Raw genomic sequence first — 16,982 nt, 5'->3', positions numbered from 1 at the left:
ACATGTAAAAAACTCCTCCCTCTTCCCGATGAAGCATGGGGTGACCTTGATGTCCCACTAGCTGGACAAGTGAGATGCTACTCCCTCCTCCAAATAAAGCATGGGGTGCCCTTGACGTACCACTTGCTGGCCAAGCAAGAAACTACTCCCTCCTTCAGATGACGCATGGGCCGCCCTTGATGGCCCACTAGCTGGCCAAGTGAGAAACGTCTTCCTTCTCCAGATTAAGCATGGGGTGCCCTTTATGTCCCACTAGCTGGACAAGTGAGAAAATACTCTCTCCTCCTGAGGAAGCATGGGGGTGCCCTTGATGTCCCTCAGCTGGCCAAGTGAGACACTACTCACTCCTTCTGATGAAGCATGGGGTGCACTTGTTGTACCACTAGCTAACCAGGTGAGAAACTACTCCCTCCTCCTGATAAAGCATAGGAGTAATTGATGTCCCAATAGATGGACAACTGAGAGACTAATCCATCCTCTCATGAAGCATGAGGTGCCCTTGATGTCCCACTAGCTGGACATGTAAAAAACAACTCCCTCCTGCAGATGAAGCATGGGGCGCCCTTGATGTCCCACTAACTGGACAAGTGAGAAAATCCTCTTTCCTCCCAAGGAAGCATGGGGCGACCTTGATGTCCCACTAGCTGGACAAGTGTTAAACTACTCTGTCCTTCCGATGAAGTCTGGGGTTCCCTTGATGTCCCGCCTGCTGGCCAAGTCAGAAACTCATCCCTCTTCCCAATCAAGCATTTGGGCACCCTTGATGTCCCACTAGCTCACCAAGAGAGAAACTACTCCCTCCTCCAGATGAAGCATGGGGGACCTCGATGACTCACTAGCTGGACAAGTGAGAAAGTACTCCCTGCACCAGCTGAAGTGTGAGGTACCCTTGATGTCCTACTAGCTCAACAAGTGGGAAACTACTCCCTCCTCCCGATGAAGCATGGGGCACACTTGATGTCCCACTAGCTGGACAAGTGAGAAGCTACTCCCTCCTCTCATGAAACAAGGGGTGCCCTTGATGTCCCATTAGCTAGACAAGTAAGAAACTACTCCCTCCTTCTAATATAGCATTGGGGTGCCCTTGATGTCCCACTAGCTGGATAATTGAGAAACTACTCCCTCCATTCTACATTTTTTACAAATTGGAATCGGATGGTTGCTATCAAATAAAACGAGGAGTGGTAGTCTTTAAAAATCGGAGGGGAAATATGTAGTATTTTTGTGATACCGGTGCTTTTCATTAACTGGCAATAACTGAAGTAATGATATGTACCATGAACGACACTTAAATGACTTAGTTGATAAATGTGCATACAAATTGATTTTCATGTTGATTTTATGTGGTATTATGGGTAATCACCATGCTTTGTTTTATATGTTGATCTGATACTATCGTGTGTATACAATGATTCCAAGGGATATAAGGTTTCTAAAAAGACGCTTGCTTCTTCAACTTAAACATTGTGTTAACATATACAAATATATTACAGTCATGTTTATTTTCTTCTACAGCTCAATTTATTCCCCTGAGAAAGGGCAGAGGGCCTGAAATGCATTGGGCCATGTATTAAATACTTTGAAAATCATGAAAGAAATGGGATTAAAATTGAATCAAATGTTTCAATAAAACTTTATTTGGAAAATACAAAATTACAAAGGAAATTCTTTCTGTGTGCATGTGAGGACATCATTCCCGACCGAAATGACACTACAACGGTTCGCACTCCTTGATGTCCCACTTACTGTCCAAGTGAGAAACTATTGCCTCTTCCAGATGAAGAATGGGGGGCTCTTCATGTCCAGCTAGCTGGACAAGTAAGAAACTACTCCCTCCTCCCGATGAAGCATGGGGCACACTTGATGTCCCACTAGCTGGACAAGTGAGAAGCTACTCCCTCCTCTCATGAAACATGGGGTGCCCTTGATGTCCCACTAGCTAGACAAGTAAGACACTACTCCCTTCTTCCAATGAAGCATGGGGTGCGCTTGATGTCCCACTAGCTGGACAAGTGAGAAACTACTCCCTCCTCCTGTGATGCATGGAGTACCCTTGATGTTCTACTAGCTGGACAAGTGAGAAACTACTCCCTGCTCCAGATGAAGCGTGAGGTGCCCTTGATGTCCCACTAGCTCGACAAGTAGGAAACTACTCCCTCCTCCCAATGAAGCATGGGGTACCCTTGATGTCCCGCCTGCTGGCCAAGTGAGAAGCTCCTCATTCTTCCCAATCAAGCATTTGGGCGTCCTTGATGTCCCACTAGCTCGTCAATCAAGAAACTGCTCCCTCCTTCAGATGAAGCATGGGGTGCCCTTGAGGTCCCACGAACTGTCCAAGTGAGAAACTATTGCCTCTTCCAGATGAAGCATGGGGGGCACTTCATGTCCAGCTAGCTGGACAAGTGAGATACAACTCCCTCCTCTCAAAGAAACATGGGGTGTCATTGATGTACCACTTGCTGGCCAAGCAAGAAACGACTCCCTTCTCCAGATGATGCTTGGGTCGCCCTTGATGTCCCACTAGTTGGCCAAACGCAAAACCTTTCCCTTCTCCAGATTAAGCATTGGGTACCCTTGATGTCGAACTAGCTGGACAAGTGAGAAAGTACTCCGTCCTCCTGATGAAGCATGGGGGTACCCTTGATGTCCCTCAGCTGGCCAAGTGAGAAACTACTCCCTATTCCTGATGAAACATGGGGTGCCCTTGATGTACCACTAGCTAACCAGGTGAGAAACGACTCCCTCCTCCTGATAAAGCATAGGAGTAATTGATGTCCCACCAGCTGGACATCTGAGAGACTAATCCCTCCTCTCATGAAGCATGAGATGTCCTTGATGTCCCACTAGCTGGACAAGTAAAAAACGACTCCCTCCTCCTGATGAAACATGGGGCACCCTTAATGTCCCACTAGCTGGACAAGTGAGCAACTACTCCCTCCTCCCTGTGAAGCGTGGGGCGCCTTTGATGTACCACTAGATGGCTAAGCGAGAAACTACTCCCTTCTCCAGTTAAAGCATGGGAAGACCTTGATTTCCCACTAGCAGGACAAGTGGGAAACTCCTCTTGATGAAGCAATGGAGTACTTGATGTCCCACTAGCTGGACAAATGAAAAACTACTCCCTCCTCCCGATGAAGCATGGGGCACCCTAGATGTCCCGCCTGCTGGACAAATGAGAAACTACTCCCTTCTCCCGATGAAACATGGGAGGTCCTTGATGTACCACTACCAGGTAAGAAAGTCCTCCCTCCTCTCGAGGATGCATATGAGAAATTGATGTCCCACAAGCTGGACAAGTGAGAAACTACTCCGTCCTCCCGATAAAGCATGGGATTAATTGATGTCCCACTAGCTGGCCAAGTGGGAAATGACTCCCTCATCCAGATTAAGCATGGGAGTAATTGATAAACCATTAGCTAGACAAGTGAGAAACTCCTACCGATGAAGCATGGGGTTCCCTTGATATCCCACCAACTGGCCAAGTGAGAAGCTCCTCCCTCTTCCCAATCAAGCATTTGGGCGCCCTTGATGTCCCACTAGCTCACCAAGTACAAAACTACTCCCTCCTCCAGATGAAGCAAGGGGTGCCCTTGATGTCCCACTACCTGGACAAGTGAGAAACTACTCCCTTCTCCTGATGAAGCATAGGAGTAAGTGATGTCCCAGTAGCTGGACAACTGAGAGACTAATCCCTCCTCCCATGAAGCTCTTGATGTCCCACTAGCTGGACAAGTAAAAAATTACTCCCTCCTCCCGATGAAGCATGGGGCGCCCTTAATTGCCCACTAGCTGGACAAGTGAGAAAGTACTCCCTCTTCCTGATGAAGCATGGGAGCCCTTGATGTCCCACTAGCTGCTGCTTTCTAGTGTTTCTGTTGATCCTGGTGGGACACTAGCTACAAACCCTGTTTCAATATTTGAAGATGTGGTAGTTAGTTTTAATGAAAACTGTATGAAAAGCAAACTTCACTATAAAACAAGTACCTGTAACAACTTATTGTATCACAGAACCTTTCACATATTGTTAAAAATCTATAAATTGTGTATAAAAAAAGAGACCATTTCAGAACTGTAAAAATGGAGGTAAAACATTAATGCAGAGATTAACTCCGGCATATTATAAAGTAACAGAGTTTATAAAAATGTAAAGACAAGTAGCACAACAGACAAGAGTGTCATAGATGACCCCAATGTAGCCTAGCAAGTGGTGTTCTAAATTGATTCTTTTTTTTAAATGAAATGGCCACTTACTTTTAATCCTCGTTCTGCATCACAGAGATCTTCACTGAAATTATAATTGTTGAAACAATTCCCTGAAGAGAGAGTGTGGGTCCTAGAACACTATGGGGCTCATTATGATGTTGGGCTGACTTGCATCTCCCCAACACCATCATTGGTACAGGTCTGACCATCCACCAGTCGGCAGTCCCAACCGCTTAATTTTGATGCAACTGCACACGTTGCGGTCGCCAGCTCCCTTTTCTGTATGGGAGCTTGTGCTGCAGTCGGAAACTGGCCGGAAGACAAACTCTCATACAGAAAAGTGAGTTTGTGTCCATCCCTGCACTGTTTGGTAGGTACTTCTGCCAAATGGTGCTGTGATCAACACCTTGGCCCCTAAATGGAGGCTGCAGAAAGTAGGGGGCCTGCTAGGGGCTTCCAAACTTGGTTTCCGACAGGCTTTCCATGTCGGAAAGCCCGGCAAGGAAAGCCTTTCAGAAACCAAGCATCGTAATCTGATCGGTTTGAAATGCCGTCCATATGGATTACATGCCGTATCCGTCTAGTAGACATGCCGTTTGGAAGCCAGCTGGAACATCAGACCGGTTTAAAAACCAACAGCCTCCATTGTAATGAGGCTGTCGGTTTCTAAACCGGCAATCTCAGTCGGAGGATTGTATTCTGATCTTTAATGTTAAATATCCTCCCAGTGCTTCATATGAGCCAGTGGTTTTCCGGTGCTCAGCTCCATACTTAATTGTCAGAACCTGCTCTAATGGGAGTCTACTACCTGGTGGCGATGTCTGTTTAATTTTGGGATATGCACTACAAACATGTTTATTAAGTCAACTCACATTGAAAATGAATAACAACTAGCCTCTCACACCATTATTTGTGTGGCCTAAAAACGTCTGAATTATCACACTTGTAGGATTGTGATGGTTAGGTGTTATGTTGGTACTGTCATAGGCAGAGCTGGCAGTGCCAATGCATGCTGCAGACTGCAGTGGCCTTCCAAGAAGCACCCTGGCACTTAATTTTTTACAAATTAACCACTGCTGATCTGTCCACAGAACTTGTACACAGGGTGCCTTTGTCCACCTGTTCCTGTGGTGAGAAGCACCCTTCAGCGCTAGAGTACCACCTATTCAGGAATATCCAAGGCAAGATAATCCCGAAATATATAATAATATATTCCTAAAAAAGGCTTGTTCAAGACAAAAGTTAAAAATCTGATTCTTTTTTAGGAAAAACAGCAGCCTGATGGGCTTCTGTCTCTTTAGGTCTCCAGAAGCTTCAAATACCCAGGATGCATTGCACCATCAAACTCTTGCCAGAGTCAGTTCTTGTTTTCTGGCTCACAAGAGAAGGATGTCAAAACACCTGGAGATTTTCACACCTCTGGTTATGAGAGAAAATATAAAAAATGTGATTTTTTTTCAGCTTCACTTGACCTTTCCAACTATAATGTATTGCAGTTTCTTGACAATTGTGTCTTACATGGCCCCTCAGTTAATGCTGGACCGGAGCCCTCCCCCTGAGAATATAAATGATTATAACCTCAAAACAATACAGAAAAAAGGAAAATTAAGTGTATTCAATTCAAAATGTATTAAAGATATGGAACTCCTAGCAGGTCGACAAAAAATACAAACGTATTATTACAGGTAATAAAACATTACAAGCTCAATCCACAAGGCATCATATAGTTATCAAGAACCTGAATTAGGATGGATACAATTTTTTTAAGTAAAATAAGACAATAATATCAATAATCATGAAACATAAAATACTTGAGGTTGACAACATTACTTTTCCTGGAATGTACATAGGACATTAGAAAGTTGCCAGTTCATAAACAAAATAAAATCAAAAAGTTCAATTTCAGCTAAAAAATGAAGTTAGAATTTGCAGCAGGAAAAAGGAGTGACAAACAACTCCCCCCAAAAATGCGAAGGGCAGTATAGATATGCCAGGTCATACGGAGCAAAGTTCATATTTGACTTAAATGTTCAAATTGGAATTAGCAGCAAAAAAAGAGTTGCTGAGAATGTCCAGACCTGTGCACAAGAGCAATTCAGTGGCAACCAGTTCATGCGCAAGATACACACTGAGACCCACTTCAATTAAAATTTGAGGTTGGCAACAAGAGCATGGTGGAAAAAAGAAACAACCAAACCCATATAGAGCAAAATAGCAGTAAATAGCAGCCAATCAGTGTGCAAAATGCAAAATTGATCAAATAAAAAAATGAGACTTCCTAAAAAGATGACAAACAGAAAGAATACCAGCCCAATACAAAGCTATGCTAAAATTCAAAATATATAAATAAACTCCTTAAAGTAATTTAAAAGTTTTACACACACTCCTTCATTTTTTGGACAAAAGAGATAGTCTCGGGCTGATGCTAAGTTTTTAACACTATTTTGTAAAAACATCGGTCGAAGCCAACGATAACAACTCAATGCCAATGGGCCAGAGTCTGAGAACTCAGCATAGACAAGTTCCAAGTTTTTCCATTATTCAGATTCTGGGACCAGTTTGCTGTTAGGTCATTTAAAGGTACGAGATTCATATGGCATAAAATGAGCAGGCGAAGAATTCCGTGTTCTAAATTCAAAACGAAATATTAAATTAAGAGTACATCACACAAATACAAATTATGAAATATTTTATTTAATTCACACACAAAAAATTTAAAATATTTTATTATGTGAATGTGTAAAATAAATGTACTTTAATTTATTAAACATGGATCAATATGGTGTTTGCTAGCATATCATTTTGTCATCACTATCACTTCTGGCGATACACTTGGTCAACATTGAAGGAGAATGGGTCTTAGAAAAATCATGCACAGACTACACTGCTGTCACGATTATCACAATGACAGTGCTGGTGAATTGCTGATGAGTCTCTCTATCACACTACCAGACCAGCATCGTGGGCGCGACATCAGTAGTGCAATGTAGCACTGCTGGTGATTCTCTCTATAGTACTACTGGGCCGGTAGCATGACAGCACTGTGGGTGCGAGATCTCTAGTACTCTGCCAGTGAGTCTCTCTATAGCACCTAAAGCCGGCATCATGATAGCACTGCAGGTGCCTCATCAGTAATGCAATGTAGCACTGCTGGTGAGTCACCCTATAGCACTACTGGACCAGCATCATGACAGCACTGTGGATGCGACATCAGTAGTGCATTGTGGCACTGCTGGTGAGTGTCTCTATAGCATCATGACAGCACTGTGGATGTGACATCAGTAGTGCTTTGTAGCACTTCTGGTGAGTCTCTCTATGGAAATGGTTCACAAACTTTTTGGACCTGTGGCTCCCTTGACCTAATTGGCAGTTGGCCGTGGCTCCCCACCATTTTTTTACCAAAGGGCGGGAGGGGTTGGGGGGGTGTAAACACGACCTTGGGAGTACTTCCTGTCGGCTTCCTAAAGTAATTGGGATGCAATGAAGGTATTATAATCATATTTGTAACAAAATAAAAAGATAACGGTTGTTTAATAGGAACTCGTTAAGTGAGAAACGATACTACAAGATTAATAGCCATATGTTTCCATGCACCTATTTTTAACCACACAACAATTGTTAAATTAAACTTCTGTTTAATAAAATATCGTCCAAATGTACCGTAAAAATCCCAGTGAGATGGATGTGCTTGTTTTTCCTTATATAGCTCCTGAAATCTTGGAATTATTTTTGCAATCGCAACACGCATTTCTTTTTCAAGGTAAATTTTTGCCCTATATTTTGATTTGATCACTGCAACTGCTGAGAAACCAGCTTCACAAAGGTACGAAGTAGCAAACGGGATCAAAACATGCAGGGCTTCCTTGCTTATCATTGGATATTCATCTCCAGTTTGGCACCAGAACTCAAGCAGTGACTGAGACTGACACTTTACTTTTAATGCTGAGTCACTTGAAACATCAATAAGCTGTTTTGCTTCCTCATTGTTGAAATGCTGAGGTATCTCAGCATTGAAGGGGTCTCGCACCCATTTTATTGGCTCTACTTCATCCTCTGGAAAATATTTGTCAAGGTAACAACGTAGTTGAGACAATTACAGAAGAAAAACTGCTCTCAGTTCTTCTTTTAACACCATCTCATTGTCCTGCAGAAACAGGTCCAATGAAGGAAAACATTTATAGTCACCTTTGCTTACACTGCTTTTCCAAAGGATCACTTTCTTCTTAAAGCCTGAAACTTTGTCTGACAGTTGCAAGATGATAGTATTATTGCCTTGCAAGGGCTTGTTCAGTGCATTCAGTTTTTCAGATCAGAAAGAAAAGCCATTTGAATTAGAAAGTCAGCATCAATAAACTTGTCAGCCAAACAATGTTCATCACTGTGTAGATATGAGTATATTTCATTCCTCAGCTCATACACTCTAAGCAGGGAGTTACCTAGAGACAGCCACCGAGAACTGCTGTAGAACAAGAGGCATGAGTGTTCGCCACCCATATCCTCACACAGTTAAGCAAAGAATCTTGCTTACAATGGTCTTGTTTTAATATAATTTATCACTTTGATGACTACTTTCAGAATATCATGCAGTTCTTCACTGAGGTTTCCTGCCGCCAGTGCTTCTCTGTGAATTATACAGTGTGTCCAAACAGCATTAGGCGCTTTAGATCGTATGCAAGCTTGAAGTCCTTGGTAGCATCCTGACATTGAACAACCCCCATCTGTACAAACTCCAACACATCTCTCCCAGTCAATTCAATTCAATTCATGAAGCTTTATTCAGCACATATAATATGACCATAAAAGCACATACAAGAAAAAAGGAACAGAAGGTCACACATGGGATAGAATGTACATCAAATTACAGGTCACATATAGTATAAAATATACATCAGATTTCAGGGCAGTGAACAGCCAATAAAAATAAAAACGTGATCGTTTAAAAATGCATACTTTTCCTGTTATTAATACTCTTAATTAAAAATGTTGCAGTATAAAAACAGATATCAACAGTTCGTAGGTTAAAAAGTAAGCTCATTGCCTGATTGACTGTGCGTACGCCATGTTTAACAAGTACGGGTTTCAGGTAGACAGTACACAGATTCGTATACAGTTTACAAAACAGTAGAAAGTGCACAGTGCTCTGTTTCGATACGCCATCACACATACAAGGCCCTAGTGGATGTCTCTTGAGATTCGGCAGGGCCACTAGATGATGTGCTTTTCCGAACCTCAGTCTAGTCAGCACAAACTTGTGGGATGGTCTTGTCACCTCTACTAGATAATTAGGAAAACCTCCAGCTATGATATATCGGTTATAGAACATAACAGTTGTTAGAGATCCACAGGCTAGGGCTCGTTTCTTTGATTTATAAGCCAGAAATGTAGCTTTAAACTCAGTTTTAGGTATTTTAGAAGCTGCACTGGGGTCAGTCAAGATATTTAAATCGAAAATCTCAGAAAAACAAACAATGACATATTTTAACCAGGATATATTTAAATGTTTATCCAGTAAGATACAATCCTCAATAATCAATCTGTTAAAAGTTTTTTCCTCCTGAAGCCAAATTGACCGCTAAATCATAAGTGGTATCAGGGATAACAGATCCATTAGAAAGTTAATATACAATTCCCGGTAAATTAACTCGGTTGGGGCAGAAGTTGGTAAAGACAGGAGCTTTTTTTAAAAAGAGTTTTCCTCCTGCTGCAAAGGGTGGTCACTTCTATGGCCCCATACACCTGCCCCACAACTATGGAAATACATCTTGCTTGATATATATTAAGCATATTTTTAGTCCGTCTATCCCCCACTTTAGCTGCAAATCTGAAGACACCATGAGCACTTTTAGCCATTTTGTTACGGATATTACCAAATTCATCGGACCATCTTCTATCTTTGGAGAAGGTTATACCAAGATAGCAAAATTTGTCTACTTGTTGCACCTTAACCTGATCAATAAAAAAGGTGTTACGAAATGTGCTTCTTGCCTCGAGTGTCATTGTATGCGTTTTCCCCTTATTAATGATTAGTTTTCTATCATTGATAAAATCAGAGAATCTATTAAGTAGGCGCTGTAGTCCGGGGGGTTCTGAAGAGCAAAACAGCATTGTCAGCATATAGCAACACAGGGACAGATACACCATTGATCTTGGGGGCATCCGCTTTAACATTTTTTAAGATCAAGTCGATACCGTTAATAAATAAGATAAAAAGTACGGGGCCAAAACACAGCCCTGTCTAATACCTCTTTTTACAGCAAATTTCGGGGTGTATTCACCTTTAACACCATAGCGCGCAGATATTTCTAGTTTCTGGTACAGCCTGGCGGGGAAAAAGATGATACCTTCTGGTGCTCCTAACTGTAACAGTGTTGGCCACAAAATAGAGTGGTCAACCATGTCGAAGGCACTACTCAAGTCTGCAAAGCGATTCTCGCTTTGCTTCAGTGTATTTCCCGATCAATAAATCAAGGTTAATACACTGATCTAGTGTTCCCCGACCCTTTCTGAAACCATACTGGCTGTCGGCAAGAATACCCTTTTGCTCCGCCCATTCCTCTAACCTAACCAACATGACTCTACTCAAGATTTTAACTGAGGACTCAAGGAGGGAGATGCGGCGGTAGGTTTTCGCATCAGATCCGTTACCCTTTTTGTATATTGGGATGATGATGGATTCCCCCCAAGATTTGGGTGCCTCAGTACATATTGCGGCGTCAAAAGTAATAGCCAAAATGGGGCTCCACATCTCAGGGGCTGCTTTAAAAACATCCACGGGGACACCGTCAAGGCCCTGGGCGTTCCCCCCCTTACTAGCACGTATGGCAAGTTCAACTTCTGTTGGTGAAAAGTCTAAAGGTAATACAGGCCATCCCCCTGGTTTGGGATCCGCACAGTTGTTTGAATAAAAAATGGTTGAAATATGGGCAACAAAACTATCACTCGTAATATGTGAGGTTAGCTCTGGCAGTTTTTCATCTTTCAAGAAAGGCGAATTAATGGTAGCCCAGAACAGAGTTGTGTTAGATAATTTAGCGGGTTGGTTAAGAGAATCCCAAGCCGACTGCTGTAACTCAGCCCTTCTACGTTTCAGAGGGCGCTTGTAGTCTGTTCTTAACATACTTATAAAATTAGCGTCCCTCGGTTTTTTGGCGAGTGCATGTTTTAATTCAATTAATAGCCTAGTACATGTGTGATCAAACCATCCTGGTCCATTTTTAGTCTGGGGACGTTTGGGCCTAGTAAACCTAGCATCAATTAGTTTATTAATATTGTTAAAAGAAGATAAAACATGTGTGTGAACGTGGCCATTGTTAAGGATAAAAATAATATCTAGCATACAATCCCTGAAAATGGAGCTAATTAGAGCATTGGCTTTGTCCCCTGCCCATCTTAATCTGACCCCATTGGGTCTATGTGGTTCCACATTGTTAACTGTAATGCCTGTTTTGGCAGAGTTTCCAAGCCAGAGGGTTGTTTCCAGGATAATACAATTATGATCACTAATCGATGTGTATACGATCTTTGGAACGGCACAACTGGAATTGATGTTGGAGGGAATGACAACATGATCTATTACAGAACTAAAGTGCCCATTGTGCCCCTAAAATTTCCAGGTCATAGCATCCCATAAATAAATTTAAGACCTCACCATAACTGTTATGACCAAAATGCAAATCGTCAAATCTGGCGTTGTTTGTGAAACTACAAACTTTTTGCTTGGAGAATTCACGTAAAGAAGTATTAAAATCACCGACACATATGAAATCAAAACAGACATTTACTTCTAAAATTAACTTTTCAATAGTGCTTGCCAGATCGGATATTACTGTAACCTTTGAGCTGTCAAAAATATTATTATAGTAATTTAGTAGCAGAATATTTCGTCCCTGGTCCTCATATAACCAAAGAATCTGCACATGTGCTCCCACAGTTATATACCTCTTAACTACAATCATACGATTAATCCACAGAAGTATCAATAGGCCACCTTTGGCTCTCCCTGGTCCAGTCCCCTGCGCCGGGAGATTATATGAGACAAACACGTCACAATTAACATCATCCCTGCACCAAGTTTCTTGGAGGCACAATATGTCATATGTATTAATCATATCCAACCACCCTAAGGCATTTCTCTTTGATTTCAGCTCTGCAATATTCCAGCTGGCGATTGTTATCCCTTTGCTACCTGTCCCAGTACAAGCAGATATAACAGTTCCATTGCCAAAATTTTCCACCCTTTGGTTCCCGCTAGACGAGACCCTGGGGTCATTGATCAAATCTGGGTTTGCCACCAAGATCAGATCAACTGTCACAGGGTTATTACTAACCTTGGTCACCAACGCATCTGTAGTCTCACAGATCGGGGATTCTGCAATAAAGAGGACCTCGTCTGCCATAGGGTTATCTCTAATCGTGTTCATTGATGCACCTAGGGTCTCACAAAGGGGAGGCTCATAAGCCTGTTGAAGTCAGTCATTGGCGTCTAGGCTGCTCAGTACATGGAATTGGTTTTGTAATGGGGTATCCAAACTGGGCCTATATATAAATGGCGGTTGCCTATACCTAGTATTCCTATTATAATTAGGGGTAGCTTTACTGAGGTGGCTATAGAAAAAAACCAAGTGGGCGGGCAAAAACATTATTATCGTTGAACGGTAGGGATGCTGCTCTCAGTAGTACAGTAGCAGCATGTTGGGGGTGTTTAAAATTAATAATTACACAATCCCCCCTGCTACTCTTTGTGGAATTGCCAATCCAGTTGACCCTTCTAGTTGTTAGAATCCGATCGGAACATTCCACTGGAAACCCACATTGCCTATGTAACCAAGAGACTGTTTTGTTTTTTAGGGAGTCATGTGTTTCTAGCTGGGGCTGAGTCTTACTGGTTTCAATAGGCGGTACATTAGTCAGGACAACAACATAAGATCACAGTCAGGGGGGAGATTAATAAAACACTTCCTTCTTACCTCTGTCCACCCTTCTTTATTCTCTGCCACAGTAATGGTCTTATTTGCCTGTCCGATACTAGCAGGGCTAGCTTGAGACGCTGTCATATTAACTGTAAGCCTTCCCTCCACTAGGGGATTTTCCTTTGCACCCTCCACTAGGGTATTTTCCTTTGCACTCCCACTAGGGCCCCACTCCGTAGTCCGTAGTGGAGGAGCGTGGCTCACTGATTAGAGCAGCAGACCCTGATGCAGAGGTCTGGCCCGGGACCAGGGTTCAATTCCCGACGCGGCAGGGTCCTGAGCCCAAAATGTCCACGGACTCGACAATTCTCACCTCGGTGCCTATTCTAATCATGGGGTCCCACGCTGCAACTCTGGGCAATAGCTTGCTTAATCTCCACTACTGCGGCCCACCCGCTGCGGGATGCCTGGCTTTCACCTTGGGGATGCCCAGTAGGGGTTATCTCACAGGGAAAAGCTAGGACGGGTTCCCAAGGCAAGCGCCTTGATGCCTTCGGGTGATACGTGCGCTATATAAGTCGCAACACACACACACACATAGTCTTAGGTTTTCCAGGCAGAGCAATATGTGAGTCCAGGAGGCCTCCTAGTCTGACTACTTCAGCAGAAAGCATATCTAATTTTTCCTCTAAGGGTTTAATAATACTTTCTAGTTTTGCATTAATGATGTTTACCAATAGATCTAGTTGGCATGTATTCAGTATAGTTGTACCTTCCTTTTCTGTATCATCCTCCTCCCTTGGTGTACTCTTTGGGGGGGTTCCAACTCTTTTTTAATTCTGGTTTCCCCCACGTCTAATTGGAACTTTTCTACAGGCTCTGACTACTCTACGTGGTGGGGAGGCATGTACTGAAATATTTGAGGAGTCGGGGGAATAATGCACAGCCTGTCTAGTAGCTACTAATATAGGGACCTCATTATCAATAACGTCCACATTTTCCGCCTCATAAGTACCGTTTAATGCAGATACACTCAAAGGAGTTGGCACAGTCGGTGGACTACCAGGTCCTAGTGATAGTCGACGATCATTATTAATTTTCTTCACTACTTTGACTAAATAATTATCCAATGTGGCAGGCACTAGGGGGTTCTTCACTGATTTTTGTTTGGACATAGCGAATGAACCACCTACCACCTACAAGGTTTTCCAAACTAAATTAAAAACCGAAGGCTAACATGAATTATACATTGCAATTATATCATCCAAAGATTTTGTGTTGCAGTCATTAACATAAAAATATAATAAAATGTCTCACGAATTTGAGAAGCAGGCGCTAGGAGTCCAGAGCCAGGGTTTATGGCCCAGCCCAGCCTCGTCCAGCCCCGGACTGCCACAGACTGCCCCTCTTTTGCCCGGGCTTAGCCTGGTGCCTCTCGCGCGCATCCCGCGTCCGTCCCGCGCGCGTCCCGTGAGGCGAAACTCCTAGGTGTATTTGAGTGCAACCGGGTGCCGGGACAACGTAGGCGGCATCCTGGCCGCAAGATCAACCGGTTAATGTAGTCCCTTGGTCCCAGAGTAGGCGGGAGGGGTCAGGAGCAGGAGCACGGACTGCCTGGTGGTCCGGACGGCAGAACGCGGTTAGCGGGAGCAGCGTCCTGCAGGTGAGTGCCCCCAATGACTCTGGCAATTTCCCCGCTTCACCGATGCTCCCAGGTGTATTTGAGCGCCACCGGGCGCCGGGACAATGTAGGCGGCGTCCTGGCCGGAAGATCAACCGGGTAATGTAGTCCCTTGGTCCCGGATTAGGCGGGAGGGGTCAGGAGAAGGAGCACGGACTGCCTGGTGGTCCGGACTGCAGAACGCGGTTAGTGGAAGCAGCGTCCCGCAGGTTAGTGCCCCCAATGACTCTTGCAATTTCTGCGCTTCGCCGGGGCTCCCAGGTGTACTTGAGCGCCACAGGGCCCCGGGACAACGTAGGCGGCGTCCTGGCTCCAAGATCAACCGGGTAATATAGTCCCTTGGTCCCGGAGTAGGCGGGAGGGGTCAGGAGCAGGAGCACGGACTGCCTGGTGGTCCGGACGGCAGAACGCGATTAGCGGGAGCAGCAAATTGATTCTGTTGCATAAAATCATTCACAACTGCATACAAGTCTTGACCTGTAGTTCCACCTTTGATTTCTTTACAGAACAACAAATCCTCATCAATCAGTTTTTTGCATAGAAACCTGACATAGCAAATAAGATAGATGTCTTTGTGGTTGTGTGTTGCCTCATCCAACTGGATTGCAAAGTCTTTGCCTCTTAGATTGCAGATGAGTTGATCATTAATATCTTCAGCCATGTCATTTATCCTCAGGGTTATAGTGGTATTAGAAAGAGGCACGTTCAGTAGCTGTTTGGCCGCATCTTCGCCAAGCATGATTGTTATCATTTCAACAGCAGCAGGCAAAATCAGCTCTTCTGCAATTGTGTGTTTTTTTTCTTCTCTGTGCAACTAGATAGGCCACTTTATATGAAGACAGGAGGGCGTTGCTTTTAATTTTGGTTTGTTTTGAGAAAGTGGACTTTTGTAGCTCGGCTTCTGCAACTTTTCTTACAAAAAATTCCCCTGGCTTTCCGACTACATTTGGGTGAAGACTTTAAAGATGCCGCTTAAGTTTACTTGGAAGCATGAATTCCACAGCCAAGACTTTTAAACAGATTGCAGATTGAGGACTCTCCTCATGATTAACCAGAACACAAGTGAAACCATAATCCAGATACTTGTCATCGTACTTTCTGTACTTGGCTTCTCGTTTCCCGTCATCTTTTTTCTCAGAAGGACCCGCAACTTCACTTTGCTCAGACGAACTTGGCATTAGAAATCTCTTCATTCTCAATTACAAAAGTTCCACTTGTCTGAATTAATCAGATGGATAAAAGAAGAAATAACAGAAATATCTAAGAAAGGTATTTCTATCTGTAAAGGTCCTGGTCTTCTTTACTTTTCCTTTACTCAAGTATGTCCAGGTTTCTTCCGAGCCTCATCCACAGTCTCCACGGAATATTAAGCCTGAAGTACAAAACATCCAGGTAAGACACGTATAAGAAGAACCAAAGTTATTCTCTTTCTAATGATGGATCTGTTATTTCTGTTATTTCCCAATAGTAGCACATGATGATAGGGACCATCTGGACTTATTATTCTTATTGGTACCCCGCACAGACAGAAAGAACATTCTGTTTTTTAATTAAATCTAAGGTTGCACATTTTTGCAAACAATGAAGAAAGCCAAATTGCAGCTATGTGTACAACAGACTGTGATTAGTAACAGCAAATATCACACTTCAACAATTCCTGGGTCCATCCAAGGACATATCACAGTAGTACAGAGTAAGCTACAGCACAGACATATGGTTTTTCATAAAAATCATGGCAGTTTTACAAGTCCCAGGCCCACAGGAGTAAGAATAGAAATACATACAGAACAATAAAATGGCAAATGGAAAGTTTGCTGCAATTGAGTGCAGTGGTTGCAACCAACAATAGAACATATGAGTAACTCTGATTTAGTTCATATAAGCTGGGTAGAAATCACTTCACGTACCTGCTCGCACGTCAACAATGTCTGTTCTGCCTGGAAGAACTGTTTCAGTGGGTTCAACTGGTGAGTTCGGCTTTTCCTCCGCAACCTGCTTCTTCCCTACAACCAGGATTTAAAAGCAATGAGACAATGAGAACTATACTCTAGTTTTCTTTCACCGACCAAAGCAATCAATTGTGTTAATGCAGCATGCCATCTAAATAAATAATGATCTGTACATGCTTCAAATGGCAAATGTAACAAAAAATTACTTTGACATTTATTGAGAGCCTCATTAATTATTAT

General features: G+C 43.1%; 1 pseudogene; it reads right to left on the bottom strand.

Moving 5' to 3' along the window:
* Nucleotides 1–3,849: 3,849 nt before the first annotated feature.
* The window catches only part of LOC147725087 (zinc finger BED domain-containing protein 5-like), a 99,949-nt pseudogene continuing 86,816 nt past the window's right edge, over nt 3,850–16,982 (bottom strand).

This window comes from Lissotriton vulgaris, chromosome 4_1 (assembly GCF_964263255.1).
Source record: "Lissotriton vulgaris chromosome 4_1, aLisVul1.2, whole genome shotgun sequence".
NCBI lineage: Eukaryota > Metazoa > Chordata > Amphibia > Caudata > Salamandridae > Lissotriton > Lissotriton vulgaris.
The sequence above is the reverse complement of the archived record's forward strand: the minus strand, read 5'-3'. Positions and strand labels throughout refer to the sequence as shown.